Raw genomic sequence first — 18,496 nt, forward strand, 5'->3', positions numbered from 1 at the left:
TGGTGCCCGCAGGATATCTGCTCTAGAGACCTGCAGGGGGGCGGGGCCGCTGTGCGTCCGTCGCTAGAAGGTGTGAAGGTAGGAAGGGAGCCTCAGGAGTTGGCAAGGAGGGCTTGGTGCGTGGATAAACGTGCTGACATGTTTAAGGGCACGTGTGTGGGATCCCTGTGTCTGCTGGTGTGCAGAGGTAGTGTGGGGTGTATCTGTGTGTGTGTGTGTGTGTGCTGTGTGCCCGCGCATGCACACGTGCAGGCAGCTGCGGACTGAACTTGACCCAGAGGTTGTCTTCCAGGATTCCCAAGACCTGACAGGTTGGCTGCAGGCAGTACTTGTCACCCAGCCTCCGTCAGCATCCCTCCCCAGGGACAGAGCTTCTGCTGATTCCAACCAAACCCTCCCCACTGCCCCCCACAGGTGGTGATCCAGGGCACCAGGGAGGTGGGCACTGTGCCCTGATGGCTGGCCTGCATACCCCACTGCTCTTCTGATGTGAGACAGGCCAAGGGTCCTGGGCTTAGGGGGACAAGGATGCTCCCTCCCCAGCCTTAGGTAACTCCAGGTCTAGGAAACCAGCCCCAAATCCCAGCCAGATAACCGCCTAAGGAACTCCAGCCATTGGCCATGGGTTTGTTGCCTGGTGGATGGGTGCTGCTGGTGGTCCCGACACTGGAGACAAGAACAGCATTTCCCTCACTGAGCGGGGCTCACTTGCTCGCTGGCCTCCCCTCACCTGATAGATGCTGATGCTGTTCTGGGGGAAAGGGCACCTCTAAGGGAATGGGGACAGCGGAAGAGGCACCCTGCCCCTCCAGGATCCTGGCCTCGGGTTCCTGCTTAGGTTCAAATTGTCCTCTCTCCTGGGTGAGCAGGTCTCTCTTAGCACCCCCTGGCCAAACCCCTCCAACTACATGACCTGAGTAACCCATGGCCAAGCTGACTTGGGTTGCTTGTGGTCTCCTGGACATTCCCAGTTCAGCCACACTGGGAAGGTGGCTCGGGCTAGGCCAAGCAGAGGGTCACCAGACATGAGAAGTCCACAGGCTTCCCTCAGGGCCTGGGGAACAGTCCAGTGGGATCAGTGGACAAAATGTGGCTCCAAGTCACCAGAGATGCGCAAATCTTTTCACCCCGTGTTAAACTCCTCAAAGGCTTCCCTGATAGGTCAGTTGGTAAACCGTCTGCCTGCAAGGCAGGAGACCCAGGTCGATCCCTGGGTCGGGAAGATCCCCTGGAGAAGGGAAAGGCTACCCACTCCCGTATTCTGGCCTGGAGAATTACATGGACAGTCCGTGGGGTCTCAAAGAGTCAGACATGACTGAGTGACTCTCACTTTCACTTTCAAACTCCTTGAAAAGCATGTGTCCATGGGGCACTGCCTGATGAAAATCCAGCTGGAACCTTTCCCTAACCTGTGTTCTCTGGGGTTACTTAGCCAACAGAATGGCTGGTCCATGAAACCCTCTAAGAGAGGGGGCTGGGACTCGGGGTATTCCCTGTGGAGCTGAGAAGGCTTCCTAGAGGAGGTGACATTCGGGTGGGGACCTGAAGGAAGTGGTGGGGGGATGTGGATACATGGGTGAATGGAGAGGGGCAGGGGAGCATTCACACATGGCGGGAGGTGTGAGGACAGGCAGAGCTGGGAGGAGCAGGAGTCTTGGTAGGGCTTGTTTTAAGTAAATCAGTCGGCATGAAGAGAACCACCTAGGGTGGAAAGAGGGAAAGGAATGAAACCCTTCATCACTGGGGGCCTGCTTTCACCAGGCTCTTTGCTAGGCACTGCAGTCTCAGTTGTGGAGAGAAAATGCACCAGTTATCCGGGATGAGACAAAGCAGTGCCCATGAATTCTTCAATCTGAGCTCTCTTCAAGCTAGCCACAAGGAGACTCCGAGGAGGCTTGTAAGAATCTGAAGCCCAGAGCTTAAGGCCGAGTGGAGACAGGCCGGTGGGAGCCATCTGCTCACAGCTTGGAGCAGGGCAGGAGTAAGCCACTTTGGGAGAGAAGAGAGGAGAAGGCCAGAGGCTGGACCCTGAGGAATTTTTGCCTCCACTGACCAGTCCCTTGCCTCACTTTAGTCCTGGCCCTGAGCGATGAGCCTCCCAAAGAAACAGAGAAGCAACAGCTGGAGGAAGGGGGCCAGTACGGAGGGCCCTCCCCGCTGTGTGATGTCTCCTTACCGGGTATCTTCCTCATGGGGTTTTATTTCATCCTCATTTTACAGATGATGAAACTGAGCCTTGGAGAGGTCCAAGAGCTTGGTTGGAGGTCACATAGCAAATGGCAGAGACATTTCAGCAGGAATGAAGTGAGGAGGTGGGCAGATCCTGCAGACAGTTCCTGAGTAGGTGCTGGGTGCCCGGAGAGGAAGTGACAGGCGCAGGCCCTCTTGCTTCCTTCAGAAGAGATGTGAGGACCACTTTGCCGATGGCGATGATCGCAGCAGGATGTGGCTGAGTCAGCCTGCGTCCCAGGGGGCTCAGAGCGGGGAGCAATCACCCCCAGATACAGCATCAAGAGAGGCTTCAGGGAGGAGGTGGGACTCGAAAGGGTCAGAAGGATCAGCAGGTTCAGAAACATGTAGACGGCTCAAGTGTGCTCTGGGTTGAGGGAAGAACATGGCGAGGACATGAGGTTGCGGGGGGCAAATATTCTCTCTTCTCAGGGACAGAGGGCAAGCCTGGAGGAATGACACCAGACCAGGCTTCAGAGGCAGCTTGGGGGTGACCATCAAGGAGGCTGGATCTGACATGCAGTTCAGACTTGACAGTCGAGGAGCAGAGAGCGCGGTGATCAGGTCTGGACCTCGGGGAGTGCGTTCAGGCTCAGTTGCTCAGTTGCCTCCGACTGTGCTCTGAGGAGTTGAAATTTCACAGCTCTAATCCTCACCAGGATCTGGGTGGGGAGGGGAGGGGGATTCCAATCCCCAGTTTTAAAACCCTTCCCTGGATTCTTCTCTCTCCTCCTCTAACCATACTAGGGGTCAAACTGCAGGACGCAGGGCATCGGCCAAGCAGTTCCTTCCCTGGGTGCCCCTCTGGAGACAGTGAGATGCAGTCAGGATGGCAGCTGCAGGGGATTCTCCCGCACAGACACAAAAGGAGCCTGGATGAGGGGTCTTCCTGACCCATGTGTGCAGACCCTTTGCAGGGATCTGAGTAGTCACATCTGAGACCCCACAAATGTGAGGCTGTAAGTTACCCAAAAAGTTATAACAGAAGAACGGTAATGAAACAGCCGCTTGAACTGTAGTCCCTGCATGACCGTCTCTCCTCGCCAGCATCGTCCCTGCCCATCACGTAACCTCTGTGTCTACCAGGCCCTCTTTGGTTGCTGGGTGGGGTCAGCAGCTGACCATACGATGCCACAGATTGTGTGGTAAAACTGCCATCCTGTGAAAGTTGTGGGTTTTAATGACACCAATCAAAGGGGAAGATGGAGGACTCTTAAGTAAGTAAGTGTTAGTCGCTCAGTCGTGCCCAACTCTTTGTGACCCCATGGACTGCGCCCGCCAGGCTCCTCCGTCCATGAGTACTGGAGTGGGTTGCCATTTCCTTCTCCAGGGGATCTTCCTGACCCCAAGATTGAACCCAGGTCTCCTGCACTGCAGGCAGATTCTTTACCGACTGAGCTACAAGGGAAGCCCCTTGTAGGACTCTTTTAACCCCACCCAAATTCATAGACAAATGAGAAGTTGGCAGAGGTAGGCCAGTTAATAACACAAGAGAAAATTGGTCACACTGAGTTTATGATAGGAAACTTCAAGCACTCTGCTGAGACAGTGAAATATGAAATGAAAAAAGTCACATCATTCTAGCATATAACGTTCAAAAATGTTACTGCCCCAACCACACTTGTTTTATTCTTTGTAAATTTTTTTTTTGGGGGGGGTGCGCCGCATGGTATGTGAAATCTTAGTTCCCTGACCAGGGATCAAACTTGTGTCCCTGCAGTGTAAGGGCAGAGTCTTAAGAACTGGACCACCAGGAAATTCCCATGATCATTGAAAAATTTAGCATGTGGTTACATCTGCAATCTTTTTTTAATAATGCAAGATTTTATTTTTCTATTTTTAGTTTCATGTCTTAGAATGAAATCCATGTTGAAAACTTTTCCCCACCATTTCCTATGACATTTTCTACCCTGTCTTAAGCTGATTCACTTGGCCTCTTTCTGGTCAAATTATTGGGGAGATTTAGAGATCTTCTGTGGTCAGTGTTTAGTATTTGTAACGTTTACGAATGAATGAGTGAATGACTATCCTTGCAAGGGCTGCGCGCTTTGCTCTTCAAGTCTTCCGCTTCTGCATTGCCTGCCTCACCATCGGGCATTCTTTCATTTATTCAACATTTAATGAGTATCTGTTGATTGCCAGGCACTGGGCGTACAACTGTCTACAAAATATGCAAGACTCTGCCTTCATGGAGCTTGTATTCTAGTGGACTCACTGGCCAATCTCCCCTTTCCCCGCCTCTTACTCTCTTCGCAGGAGTGTGGCTTCTTGGGACCATAATTGCTCAGAGACCCGTCCTCAGACTGACTCGCTAGTAGATGAGGTGATGAGGCAGTAACGAGCAGCAATGTTTCCATTCTGGCTTGAGCCACACATCTGGGGGTCATGCACGCTCTCACTTTTAGGTCCAGGATAATAGAGGCTCCTCGCGGGCACGTGTCTCTGTGATCACCATAGCAGGGAATAAAAATATGGCCAATTTCATACTGGCTATTACAGCTTCCACCTGGAAGTGACCCACTTCACTTCCACTCTGTTCATTGGCCAAACAAGACACACAACCACACCTTCAGAGGGGCGGAGAAGTGTGATGTGCCTAGTGTCCAGAGGAGGGGGCTGAGAAAGATCTACCCAACAACACGAAGGACACACTCTGGTTTCCCCAAGAGAGGGGCAGCAGAGCCTTTGGGAGGATGTTAACAGCAAATTGTAGGAAGAGAAAAGGTAATCTTGGGCTGGATCCCTTTGAGCATCTTCACCCCCAGCCCTGGTCACTAACTCTGATCAGCAGATCTGAATACCTGTGGCCAGTGGAGCTGGCTTCTGCAACTCTCAAGCCCCAGCTGAGCAAAGCAGTAGGTTGGTTTTAACAGTGCCTTAGTCAGCCTGTGCCGCTGTAACAAAAATACTGTCAACTGAGTGGCTTAAACCATTTACTTCACGTAGTTTTGGAGGCTAGAAGTCTGAGATCAGGGGGCCAGCAAGGTCAGGTTCTTGGGGGAGAAATACTTATTGCTTAACAGACAGCTGTGTGTCTTCTTGCTGTTTGCTAGCAAGGTGGAGAAAGACAGCTCTGGTTTCTTCCTCTTCTTGAATAAACCCATCATGGGGGCTCTATAATCATGACCTCATTGAAATCTAATTATCCCTGGGAGGCCCCACCTTCAAACACCATCCCACTGGGCATCAAGGCCTCAAAATATGAACTTAAAGGGGATACATTCAGTCCACAGCACAGAGGAGGCTGTGCTACAGGAACTCCAATTCTGTTGTGTTACTTTCCCTTTGAGCCTCAGTCTCCTGATCCTTCAGTTCAGTTCAGCTCAGTCATTCAGTCCTGTCCGACTCTTTGCAACCCCATGGACTGCAGCACGCCAGGCCTCCCTGTCCACCACCAACTCCTGGAGCTTGCTCAAACTTATGTCCATTGAGTCAGTGATGCAATCCAACCATCTCATCCTCTGTTGTCTCCTCCTCCTGCCCTCAATCTTTCCCAGCATCAGGCTCCTGATTCTGAAAATGGGGATAATAATTTATTTTGCCCCTATTTAGAAAGCTCCAATTAATTTATGGATGTGAACACACTTTGATTCTACATTGCTTCCTATGAGGTGGGGATACTCTTAATCATTCTAAGGCTCAGTGGTGGAGTTGAGAGGATGAGCTGGTCAGGGATCAGAACCCCTCACTGTTTTTACTTCTGTCCTTTCAATTCTTTGGACTTTGAAGCCTTTCCTAATATATCCCCTTTCTAAGAGATTCCTCACAAGCCTATTGGAAGGTCTGGCCTTGACCAACTTTGTTCCTCATCCCATCTTCCCCAACACAGGCCGAAGCTGCCCACTCACCTTTAACACTCAGCCCTGTTTTATTCACACAGCTTTAGCTTGGCCCCTGACACCCTGTTGCTGAATCAGACACACTGTTCAGACTTGAGGACCCCTTTCTCCAGGCCAAGTACTGTGCTTGACACATCACTTAATTTTGTCATGATGATGCCAGGAGGTAGGCCTCTAATGTACCCGTTTTACAGATCAGAAACCTGAGGCTCAGAGAGGTGAAGTCACTTGTCCATGTGACTCCGAGATACAAGTCAGAGGCAGGCTTCCAACCCAACTCTGTTCGGACTGCAGAGCCTGAGCTCTTGACCCTCAGGTTGGGGGACTCCTACTCGCTTGCCTCGGGTTGGTTTCATCTCTGTTGCTGACAGCCCCACGCCGCATCAGAAAGGCTTTTCTCTTGCTTCTGTGGATTTAGCTCCAGCAGCAGCGTAGTGAGTGCAGAGGCACTGGAATGAGACTGCCAGTTCAAGTCCCAGGCGTGTCACTTACCAGCTCTGTGACTTTGGGAAAGTTTCTTAACCTCTCTTAGGTTCACTCAGTTCAGTTCAGTTCAGTTCAGCCGCTCAGTCGTGTCCGACTCTTTGTTACCCCATGGACTGCGGCATGCTAGGCCTCCCTGTCCATCACCAACTCCTGGAGTCTACTCAAACTCATGTCCGTTGACTCGGTGATGCCATCCAACCATCTCATCCTCTGCCGTCCCCTTCTCCTCCTGCCTTCAATCTTTCTCAGCATCAGGATCTTTTCAAATGAGTCAGTTCTTCCCATCAGGTGGCCAAAGTATTGGAGTTTCAGCTTCACTCAGATCATCTGTTAAAATAATAATAATAATAATATAGGGTTAGGAGGAATCAGTGTGGTACTCGACATGAATTACTTAGCATAGTGCTTGACCCAGGGACAGCTTGTTACAAGGGTCGGGAATGTCCAACTAGCTCCCCACTCCCTGCCAACTGTCAGCTGGCACTTTACCACATGGAGTCCTAACACGAAAAGAGACACCGCAGACCTCTTCCAAGGCTCTCCTGCAAGTAAGCTGCCCCTTGAGATCCATTTCGAGGCCGCTGCCTGCATCCTCTATGGTCCATTTACCTCTTGGTTCAGATGACTTCCTGTGGGAGTCGCCTCAATGGTGCTGATGCGGCAGGAAGAGAGCTGCGGGGCGGATCCAGCATCTGTGCCTGAAGCACGGGGAAGGATGCGCCCATCCCCGCTCCCATCCCTGCCCCCTACTCCTGGAAGGAACGTCAGAGGGGCAGGAGCCAGTTGGTCATGGAACCTACGGGTTTTGCCCCAGTCTGAGCCAAAGGATCACAGCCACCGAGTCAGAGCAAGCAGGGTCCCCGGGGGGCACTGACTGGGCCTTGGCATGTGGACCTGACCAGCAGGCCACAGGGAGACACCATGCACAACCCAGGTTTTGGGACCAGACTGCTTGGATTCAAACCCTGACTACGGTGACTTGCGGTGTGACCTTGAGAGCTACCTCACCTCTCTGAGTTTTGGTTTCCTCTGCTGTAAAGTGAAGCTGATCTGCCGCACAGGGTCTTTTTTTTATTATTGTTGCTTTGGCTGAACTGGGTGCTTGTTGCGGTGGTATGCAGGGTTTCTCTATTTGCAGTGCCCCGGCTTAGTAGCTCTGCCGCACGTGGGATCAGTTTCCTGACAAGGGATAGACTCTGTGTCCCCTGCACTGGAAGGGCAGTTCTTAACCACTGGACCACTGGGAAGTCCCCATAGGGTCTTTATGGGGATTAAATGAGATATGCCCCCAGGTTGAGCAGAAACACTCAGGACTGCCTCTGGGCAGGGACTCAACAGTCAGACATAGAAGTCAAAGTGAAGTCGCTCACTCGTGTCCGACTCTGCGACCCCATGGACTGTAGTCCATCAGGCTCCTCCATCCACGGGATTTTCCAGGCAAGAATACTGGAGTGGGTTGCCATTTCCTTCTCCAGGAGATCTTCCTGACCCAGGGATTGAACCTGGGTCTCCTATATCATAGGCAGATGCTTTACCGTCTGAGCCACCAGGGAAGTCAGACGTGCGGCCCCCTTAAAAAAGGAATCTTCAAGTGAGGGACCAATGCCCAGGCTTCAGCTGCCTTAAAAGAGCAGAGAACTCTCTTCTTTCTAGAGAGAACCGTGGACTGTCAATTTGGGAAAGGGGTACGGGATTCATTCTCCAGGCCCATCTCTTTGTGCTGTTAAATGAAGATGCTAAGACTTGGGTGGAGTTGAGAAGAGACTTCTTATTTACTTCTGCAAAATATTGAAGGAGTGATGCAGCCTTATAGTGAAGACATCGATGTCTGAAGTTAGAGTCCCAATTCCAGCTCCACTTATGAATATATCACTTTGGACAAGGGCTGTAACCGCTCTGGGCCTCAGTTTTCTCATCTGCAAAATGGGGATAATATCCATGCCTTACTGCACAGGGTTGTCTGGAGGGTTACCTAAGCTAATTCAGGAGAAGTGTTTAGAACGATGCCTGGTAGGTCTTCATTGCTCCGTATCTTTAGTATCTTTATTCTTTTTTGAATAACTATTGCAGCCACTGCTGTGCATGCTAGGAGATAGAACAAGGAACCAGACAGCTTTTGTCCTTACCCTCAGGGTATCCACCCTCAGGGGTGCTGGACAAAGACAGACACTGAGCCAGCAGCCACTCGTGGTGCCAGAGCTGAGACGTGGGCACAGGCTATATGTGGGACAGCAGGGTCCCAATCCAGGGCCCACATGGAGTGGTTGGCAGAGCTAGCACTCAGGCCTGGGGGCCTCGACCTGTCCAGCGGCCTCAGTCTACACAGCCTCTCTCACGTGTAAGGTTTCAGCCTCACAGCGTGGCATCAAGCGGCCTTGGACCTCAAAGGGAAACTGAGGCAATGAACATATTCTTTAGTCCACACCTAGACTGGGTGCCTTGGGAAGGGGGTCCTCGTGGTGGCTGAGTGGCAGGGATGGGGGCCAGGGATGGCCACAGCTGTTCAGGACTCTCTGAAACCCCATGAACCACAGCTCACCAGGCCTCCCTGTCTATCACCAACTCCCGGAGTCCACACAAACCCATGTCCATTGAGTCGGTGATGCCGTCCAAACATCTCATCCTCTGTCATCCCCTTCTCCTCCTGCCCTCAATCTTTCCCAGCATCAGGGTCTTTTCAAATGAGTCAGCTCTTCACATCAGGTGGCCAAAGGGTTGGAGTTTCAGCTTCAGCATCAGTCCTACTGATGAACACCCAGGGCTGATTTCCTTCAGAATGGACTGGTTGGATCTTGCAGTCCAAGGGACTCTCAAGAGTCTTCTCCAACACCACAGTTCAAAAGCATCAATTCTTCGGCGCTCAGCCTTCTTCACAGTCCAACTCTCACATCCATACATGACCACTGGGAAAACCATAGCCTTGACTAGACGCACCTTTGTTGACAAAGTAATGTCTCTGTTTTTCAATTTGCTGTCTAGGTTGGTCATAACTTTCCTTCCAAGGAGTAAGCATCTTTTAATTTCATGGTTGCAATCACCATCTGCAGTGATTTTGGAGTCCAGAAAAATAAAGTCAGCCACTGTTTCCACTGTTTCCCCATCTATTTCCCATGAAGTGATGGGACCGGATGCCATGATCTTTGTTTTCTGAATGTTGAGCTTTAAGTCAACTTTTTCACTCTCCTCTTTCACTTTCATCAAGAGGCTCTTTAGTTTCTCTTCACTTTCTGCCATAAGGGTGGTGTCATCTGCATATCTGAGGTTATTGATATTTCTCCCGGCAATCTTGATTCCAGCTTGTGCTTCCTCCAGCCCAGCGTTTCTCATGATGTACTCTGCATATAAGTTAAATAAGCAGGGTGACAATATACAGCCTTGACGTACTCCTTTACATGGGAAATGCCAAAAACCATAGGTGCCCAGATGCAGTCTGAGTTAGGGGGAAAGTAAGACTAGGAGGAAATCCTAATGGAAAAAGGACATGAAAGCGATCATCAGCATTGATGGAGAACAAGACACTGGGGTGCACAGTGTGTGTGCACGAACTCGCTTGTAACCCTCACAGTGGGCGTCCCTGGCTGGTGGCTCAGTGGTAAAGAACCCACTTGCCAATGCAGGAGACACAGGAGACGCGGGTTTCATCCCCAGGTCAGGATGATCCCATGGAGGAGAAAATAGCGACCTCGGGGATCCTTGTGGGCTTCCCTGGTGGCTCAGAGGGTAAAGCCTCTGCCTGCAGTGCGGGAGACCTGGGTTCAATTCCTGGGTCAGGAAGATCCCCTGGAGAAGGAAATGGCAACCCACTCAGGTATCCTTGTCTGCAAAATCCCATGGACAGAGGAGCCTGGCGGGCTGCAGTCCACGCGGTCACAGAGTGTCAGACAGGACCGAGTGACTCATACTTCCACTTTCACTTCTCCTGAATGTCACACAGCAAAGATTCTCATCAGTAACTCTACCCACCAGCGCTCACGAATGTGGAGGCTTCAAATTGGAATGTGCCCCTTTCTCCCTCCTTCAGCAGGTCTGGACGCAGCCTCTTAGCTGGAAGTCTCCCAAGGTGTGGGCGGCTTGGGCCTCGGCCACAAGCAGGGCCGGCCGCCCTGGATGCCCGTCCTGGCAGCACTCCAGGTCCCTCGGGCCGCGCAGGCACACCAAGCGCCGCCCACAGTGGGACTGCAGCTCTGTCTGGGATGGAATCCTCCCGGCGCTGGGCTGAGATAGAGGAATTCCTGCCATCACCAAGGCCTCTTCCCACCCCTCCTTCCTGCCCCCTAGCCATTCACTCACCCACTCACTCAGAGTCCACAAAAGGAGTGCTTGCTGTTCGCTTCCCTGAGTTCGTTGTCGAGCAATCTATGTGCCAGAAGCACGCTGGGGAGAGGGAGTGCCTGCCCTGAGTTCTAGGAGCTGACCGCCTCCCTGCTTGGGAGGGTGGTGTCTCTGCCTGGGGGTGCAGCCCTTGCCTGCCCAGGCCCACAAAGTGTCCCACACGCATTGGCTGAAAGGACACGCAACACACCAATAATGAGATGGCTAATGCGACAAGGGCTGGCTGCACTGGGGGTGGGAGCAGGGTAGTTCTGTTCAGCACAGGACCCCCAAGAAAGCTTCATGGAGGTGGTGGTATTTGAGCTGGGTCTTCAAGGATGAGTCAGATCTCCTCTGGAGGAGGGGGTTGGCGTGGGGATGGCATCCCTGGCAGAAACTGGCAGCCTCAGAAGAGATATGGAAGCTGGAAAAATCAGGCTCTTTTGGAGGAATTCAAGGGGTCTTAACTGGTTGGAGCATGGGGTGAATAAGGTGGGGAGAGGGGACGCCAGAAGCACCAATTTGTTTACCTACATCGGGGCGCTATGAACCCAAGGTGGGAGGTTTAGATGAAGTGGACCAGAATTTGAGAGCCCCCGAATTCTAGAAGCTTAGAACAATCAGATCGGATCCTAGGAACCCATCAATTCTGCCCCCACTTTGATGGGAGTGTCAGTGTTGGTCAGTGGGTGGGGTGGTCCTTGGGGACAGACCCTGAGTGAAGGCATTATGGCATGGACTTCTGAGAGGCGTCGACCGCAGGGCAGAGAAGGCGGACCCCCGAGCCCGAGGTGAGTGGGCCAGCTCGCCGTCTGCACCTCTCCCAGGTCTGGCTGAGCCCCCTCGGCTGAGGGCCTCCGACTCTGTGGACACAATCTGGGAGCAATCTGACCGGGGTGAGGGACGAGAGGCCTCCAGAATGACTTTCCAGGTGGAGGGAGGAGGCCTCCCTTTAATGACCCGGGATGAAAGGAGATGGGGAAATGTCAGCTTCGTTGGAAGGACTGATGCTGAAGCTGAAGCTCCGATACTTTGGCCACCTGATGGGAAGAACTGACTCATTTGAAAAGACCCTGATCCTGAGCAAGATTGGAGGTGGGAGGAGAAGGGGATGACAGAGGTTGAGATGGTTGGATGGCATCACCAACTCAATGGACATTAGTTTGAGTAACTCCAGGAGTTGGTGACGGACAGGGAGGCCTGGAGTGCTGCAGTCCTTGGGGTGGCAAAGAGTCGGACATGACTGAGCAACTGAACTGAACTGAACTGAACAGCTCCAAGGACAGAATCAGAGGAGTTATGAGATGAGCACTTGGGCAGAGACCCAAGGACATTTCCAGTGGAGCAGTCTGCCCAGGGGTCAGGAAGTGGCCCCTCAGGGAGGGATGATGGAGGAGTGGAGACAGGAGAAGACCCCAGCCCCACCAGGACTTGCCTGCTCCCACCCACTCACTTGACAGGCGTTCTCTCCTTTATCGTCCCAGTTTCCTAGGAGTGGGGCGGGGGAACCGGCATGGTCCCATTTTACAGATGTAGAAACTAAGGCACAAAACTGTTAAGTCACTTGCTTGAGGTTACACAGGAGGTACTTGGCAGGGCACAGCTGAGTAACTGGCCCAAGGTCGCCTAGAAGGAGCTGTCCAGGGACTCTATCCCCAGGCAGTAGGCTAGCTCCTGGGAACTTGCTGCGGCCCCACAAGCATCTTGCTTTCCAATTTCTTTCTGAAACTGAAAAAAGTAAATGTCCCCTGGCAGGGAAGGCATGCAGCCACACTTCTTGACCCAGGACCCCAGTGCAGGCCATCATCACGATTGAGGCCAAGCAGGGCCCAGCACTCTCCCTGGCTCCTTCCCCACGCAGCCTTCCCACATCGCATCTGAATCAGGTCACACTGCTACAGTCATCTGTCAGCCAGCCTCTGCACTCCACCTGGAACCCTGCACCCCAGGCTGTTCCAGAACAACCTGGAGGGTGGTGTTGGGGCCGCTGGTGGGGCTCGCGGTCCAACTGGGGTCCTGGCCGCCTCTTGAGAGGCATCAGAGCAGAGGAAGCCCAGGGTCCCCGGCACTCACAACCCTAGCTGGCCGGAGTCCTGGACATCACTCCTCCTCCCCCTCCCTCCCTCCTTCCTTTCCGCTTCCCTGTGCTCAGCATGGACTGTGAAGCAGCGGGGGAAGGGAAAGCGCAGGTGTATTTTTTTTTTAATATTTATTGAATTATTTAGCTGTGATGGGTCTTACTTGCGGCAGGCAGGATTTTTAATCTTCGTTGCAGCATTCAGGACCTTTTGTTGCAGTATGCGAACTCAGGGCTTCCCAGGTGGCTCAGATTAAGGAATCTGCCTGCAAGGCAGGAGCCCCAGGTTTGATCCCTGGATCAGGAAGACCCCCTGGAGAAGCGAACGGCTACCCATCGTAGTGTTCTTGCCGGGAGAATCACATGGACAGAGGAGGGTCACAGTCCACAGGGTCACAACGATTTAGACACAACTGAGCAACTCACATACTGACTTTGGCTTTTGAGCTCTGAGTTGAGGCATGTGGAGTCTAGTTCCCTGACCGAGGGTCACACCCGGGCCCCCTGCATTGGGAGCACGGTGTTTTAGCCACTGGACCCCCAGGGAAATCCTGAAGTACAAGCTTTCGAGGAAGGCTGCTTCCTACCTCAGCCATCCTGACCCCTCACCAGCCATGTGGTCCTGGCTTCCAGATCCCTGACCCTCAGCTTCCCTACCTGTAACACGAGGGTGCGTGTGCACACTAGTGATGATTGCAAAGCACTCGGTGACCCTAGGAGATGACTCCATCTCAGACCCCTCTCTGCAGGGGCTGGGGCGCAGGAAAGGGGAGGGGCACCCCTGTTCTTCCTGTGCCCACCACCCTCAGGGGGAGACAAGCCATCGCAGAAGGGCAGTTACAGAGCTTCCAGACGCGCAAGGTGGCAGACGATGCCCAGCAACTGTGCAGACCCCGGGGAGGGCGTGTCTGATGGGCTGGTGCGTCGGGGAAGGCTTCGGGGAGGAGGTGACAACGGAAGTGGGCCTTGAGCAGTGAAGAGGACTTTGAAAGGCAGAGAAGAACGTTACAATCATTGCCGGAAAAGGCTCCAGTGTGGGAAGGGCACGGTGAGAAGGTCAGTGTGTTTGGAGTAAAGGGAACATGCGGGGCATACTAGGAGCTGACTCGGGGTGGCAACGGGGGGCTGGTGGTGAGCAGCCTTCAGTGCTGCTCAGGAGTTTAACCTGCAGGACAGACACAACGGGGAGCCACGAAGCTCAGGGGAAAGGGAAGGCACGTGTGTGCCTGTGTGTGTTTTCACACTTGCATGTGCACCTATGAGATGACAGAGGGGACTAGGAGGAAATCAGCCTGGAGGTTGGAGGAGCAGGTAGGAGCTGGTAGAGATGGTCCAAGAGAGAGCACTGAAGCTGCCCACCATGGGGGTGGAGAGCAGAGGATGTCAGGAGGGTGTGGGCAGAAGTGGCAAGAATCAGGGAGACGCTTCCCGCAGGAGGCAGGGTAGCCTCATGGTTAAGGACCTGGGCTCCGTGGTCCTTCTGCTTTGGTTAACTCCCAGCCTAAGGCTGGGTGGGCTTAAGGAAGTTACCTCACCTCTCTGAGCTTTGCTGTTTTCAATCTGTAGCACATGGATGGTGAGAGTACCTGCTTCTGAGCTGGTGGTGGTGTTTTAGCCTCCCAGTCATGTCCAACCAGCTCTTGGCAACCCCCATGGACCATAGCCCACCAGGCCCATCTCTCTGTGGGGTGCTGCCCGCATTGTATTGGGTTGACCAGAAAGTTCATTCGAGTTTTTCATACAGAAAAACTCGAATGAATTTTTCTGCCAAGCAGTATATGTAAAGCGCTCGCAATAATGTTTCAGCTACTTGACAAACATTTATTGAACATCTATTCTACCCCGTAATATTCTTTGGGTGGCAGATGGAGCCAAGAAACAAGCTGAAAATTCTTGCCCTCACTGGAGGTTATACGGCATCTAGAGAGTTGGGAGACGCATTAAACAAATACAGAAGCAGAAGATACAGCCTATCCGAGGGTGATGACTGCAAAGGAAAAAAACAAATAAGAAGAGAGAGCTGGGAAGTGCTGAGAAGCTGCTCTTAAAAGTGCCGAGTGACTCAGGTTCTGGAGATGGAGTGACCACGGGCTGTGCCTCAAGTCCAAGGACTGCGTGGCAATGGGAGGCTGAGCTGGAGCGGCAGCAGAGGCCCCTAAGATGTGGGGTTTGGAGGATAAAAGCCCGAGACGCTGCATGCATGGTTCCCACAGACGCTGAAGGCCCCCTGGGTGATGGCAGGGCTTGGGGAGCAGGGAAGCCAGGAGCCTGGGGCCAAGTGTTTGCTAAAAGGAGGGCATGGTTGGAGCCTTGAAATGGCAAGCAACACAGAGCGGGTGGGATGTAGCCGAGAGATGTCAGCCTCCCAAACTGGGGGGTGCAAGAAATAAGCACCTCCTGCTGGAAGGAGGGAAGCAGGTCCTCAGACAAGGACACAGACAGCCTCTCAAGGAGCCTGCCGGCTGCCAAGTCGGGGGGCGGTTAGCAGAGGGAGAAGCTGGCCAGGGGTTGGTTCAAGGGCAGGACCACAGAGCACCCTCTGTGGACAGGCGGATGGTCCGTTCAAAGATGGGCGGGACCACCGTTCTGGCTGCGAGGGTGTGTCTGGGCCCCTGACTGATAAGCTCTGGGAGGGAAGCCTAAACAATGGATTTAATTCCAACATCTTCCCTGAGGAGCTGCCCTGGACCTGGTGGTCAGGAGACATCTCTCCCTCCCCTGGGAAATATGGGAAACTCGGAACTGGCCAGCTTTGCCCTGTGACTCCACGTATCGATTGATTCATCCAACAACATTTATTTACCACCTACTAACAGCGCAAGCACTCCTCAAGGCACTCGGGACACATCAGTGAGAGACATGGGCCCCAAATGTTTGCCCTCGTGCAGGGGAGACGGACGATAAGCAATAAACACAATAAATGCTTCATATGGGGTATGTCAGTAATATGTGCTTTGGGGAAAATAAAACAGCAGGATGAGGGTTTGGAAGTGAAGCTGGGGGAACAGGTTACAAGTTTAAACCCAGGATTAAGAAGAAGGCGTCCTTTGAGCAAAGACTTGAAGGAGAGAGGGAGCGAGGGGAAAAGCATCCCTAGAAGTGGAGACACCCAGCTGGAAGGCTCTCCAGTGGGAGAACAGCCAAGCAGAGGCCCCATGGGGAAACCAGAGAGGAAACTGGCGCGGGGCCCGGATCGGGGGTCTCCAGGGGCGTGGGGAGCTGGCGGGGCGGCCAACTCTGGGACCTCACGACTGGATCCGTGACTTCTGGGGACCGCTCTGGCTGCCTTACTGGGAGTGGACGCCACTGTGGGACAAGCGGGAGGCAGCTGCGGCAGAGACAAGGAGTCGGGTTTTGGATCTGTTGGCTTGCAGCTGTATTGGGATCTGTGGCCTCTGTTAGTTCGTACCCTTCATCTGCCTTGTCCTCCACCATCTGCCCAGCGCATAGGTGAGCACTAAAGTTTAGTGTCCCTGGGAGACTGCCCGCATTCATTCATTCATTTCACTTTGCAAACATTTATTGAGTACCTGCTGCATGCCGGGCACTGTGCTGGGTACTTTATGCTGACTCAGTTTAATCTTCAGTGCCAGGGAGATAAGCCCTACTGGCCCTTCCACTCACCTGGGATTTGGGGGGGGTTTGTTGTTGTTGTTTTTCCTTTTTCTTTTTTTGGCTGTGCTGCACAGCATAGGGAACTTCCCCAACCAGGATTTGAACCCATGCCCCCCGCGTTGGAAACACAGAGTCTTAACCACAGGATCACCAAGGAAGTCCTCACCTGGTGTTTTTTTTTTAATATAAATTTATTAATTTTAATTGGAGGCTAATTACTTTACAATGCTGTATTGGTTTTGCCATACATCAACATGAATCCGCCACAGGTGTACACGTGTTCCCCATCCTGAACGCCTCCCACCTCCCTCCCCATACCATCCCTCTGGGTCATCCCAGTGCACCACCCCTTCACCTGGCTTTATAAAGGAGGGAATGAATAACCAGGGATTAAAGTGGCTCCCTCTCTTAGAAATCCTCTTTGTTACCCTCTCTCCACCCGCTGCTCTCCTCATGCCTCCTCTAAGGTCAAGGGGCCCTTCCCATTCCTCTGCCAGTCCATTCATTCCCTTTGCCCTTCCCTCTCACCTCACCAGCCCATTTTCCAGATCCTGCATCCCAGCAGTTTGGGGAAAGGTGCTCTGGCCCATCAGGAAGAAGACGAGGAGGGTAAAGGCCTGGCTACGTACTGACCCACTGAGATCAGCCCCTGTCACTCTCTGGACCAATTCACACCTCTCTGTTCCTGAAGTCGAGCCTGGCTTCTCACACTGTCCAGGGGACACGGATGGCTTCCTCCCCAAGAGGTGTCTCCTGGGTGATGCCCACCGGAGCCCCAGGCTGGGATGGTTGGAGGAATGATGCTCAGCCTTCCTGGCGCTGGTCCCCATCTCTTGCAGGGATACCCCTGGGGTCCTCCAGGAGAAAGTTCCACCCACGGCACCCCTGGCACCCATATGTCCTTAGGGGACCCCAAACTCTTGTGCAAAAAACAAACACACCTCTTTGAGACCTTGATGTCCTCACTTGCAAAGCAATGCACTTTATAAGGTTGTGAGAGTTAGATGAGATAGTAGATGTGCCTGGCGCAGTTTCAATTTTCAACAAATTCCAGCCGCTGTTGCTATTACTTCCCTCACTCCTCGTCTCCTCTACCTGAGGACTGTAAGTTCCTTAAGGATGGGGCCGTGTCTTATCTCTGCATCCCCAGTGGCTAATTCAGGACCCAGAATACAGTAGATTCCTATCAGTGCTGAAGGAACTGATAAAGATGATGCATGAGCTAGACTGCGGAATTTCGAGTGCACTCTTCCAAGAGGGCGCACGGGAGAGTCGGTGCTCAGTGAGTCTGCTTGTGTTAGTGACGTCCGTCACCGAAGCCCCACTCCCTGGGGAGAGTGGCCCCGGGAACTGGGTGGGCACAGGGCAGTGGGCATGACTGGGCTGGTTGAGGCGCCCTTGGCAAAACTCCACCCCACGCATGCATGCTTCGTCGCCCAGTCGCGTCCAGCGCTTTGTGAGCCCGTGGACTGCAGGCCACCAGCTCCTCTGTCCGTGGATTCTCCAGGCAAGAATCCTGGAGTGGGTTGCCTTTTCCTCCTCCAGGGGACCTTCCCGACCCAGGGACTGAACCCAGGTCTCCTGTGTCTCCTGCACTGCAGGCTGATTCTTTACTCACGGAGCAATCGGGGAAGCACCGCCCCCGCCACAGGATGAACCCAAGCTGAAGTCCAAGTTCCCCACCCATCTGGGGCTTGGCTCGCCATCAGCCTTCTGGACAGGAGGGAACCAGGAAGAGGAGGTGGAGGGAAGGAGTGTGGAGGGCCAGGGACATGACTCTCTCAGGAAAGGAGCCCCACCATCTGGTTCTGCCCCCGGCTTCGCCCTGGGCTTTGAGACAGGAACTCCTGGGAGAAGGTGGCTGGGAATCCAGCCCTCTCTCCTGGCTCCTTATCTGCCTCCTGCTGTCAGTCAGCCTGCTGCAGATATGCCGGGGGGC

The sequence above is a fragment of the Capra hircus genome, chromosome 2 (assembly GCF_001704415.2).
Source record: "Capra hircus breed San Clemente chromosome 2, ASM170441v1, whole genome shotgun sequence".
NCBI classification, from domain to species: domain Eukaryota; kingdom Metazoa; phylum Chordata; class Mammalia; order Artiodactyla; family Bovidae; genus Capra; species Capra hircus.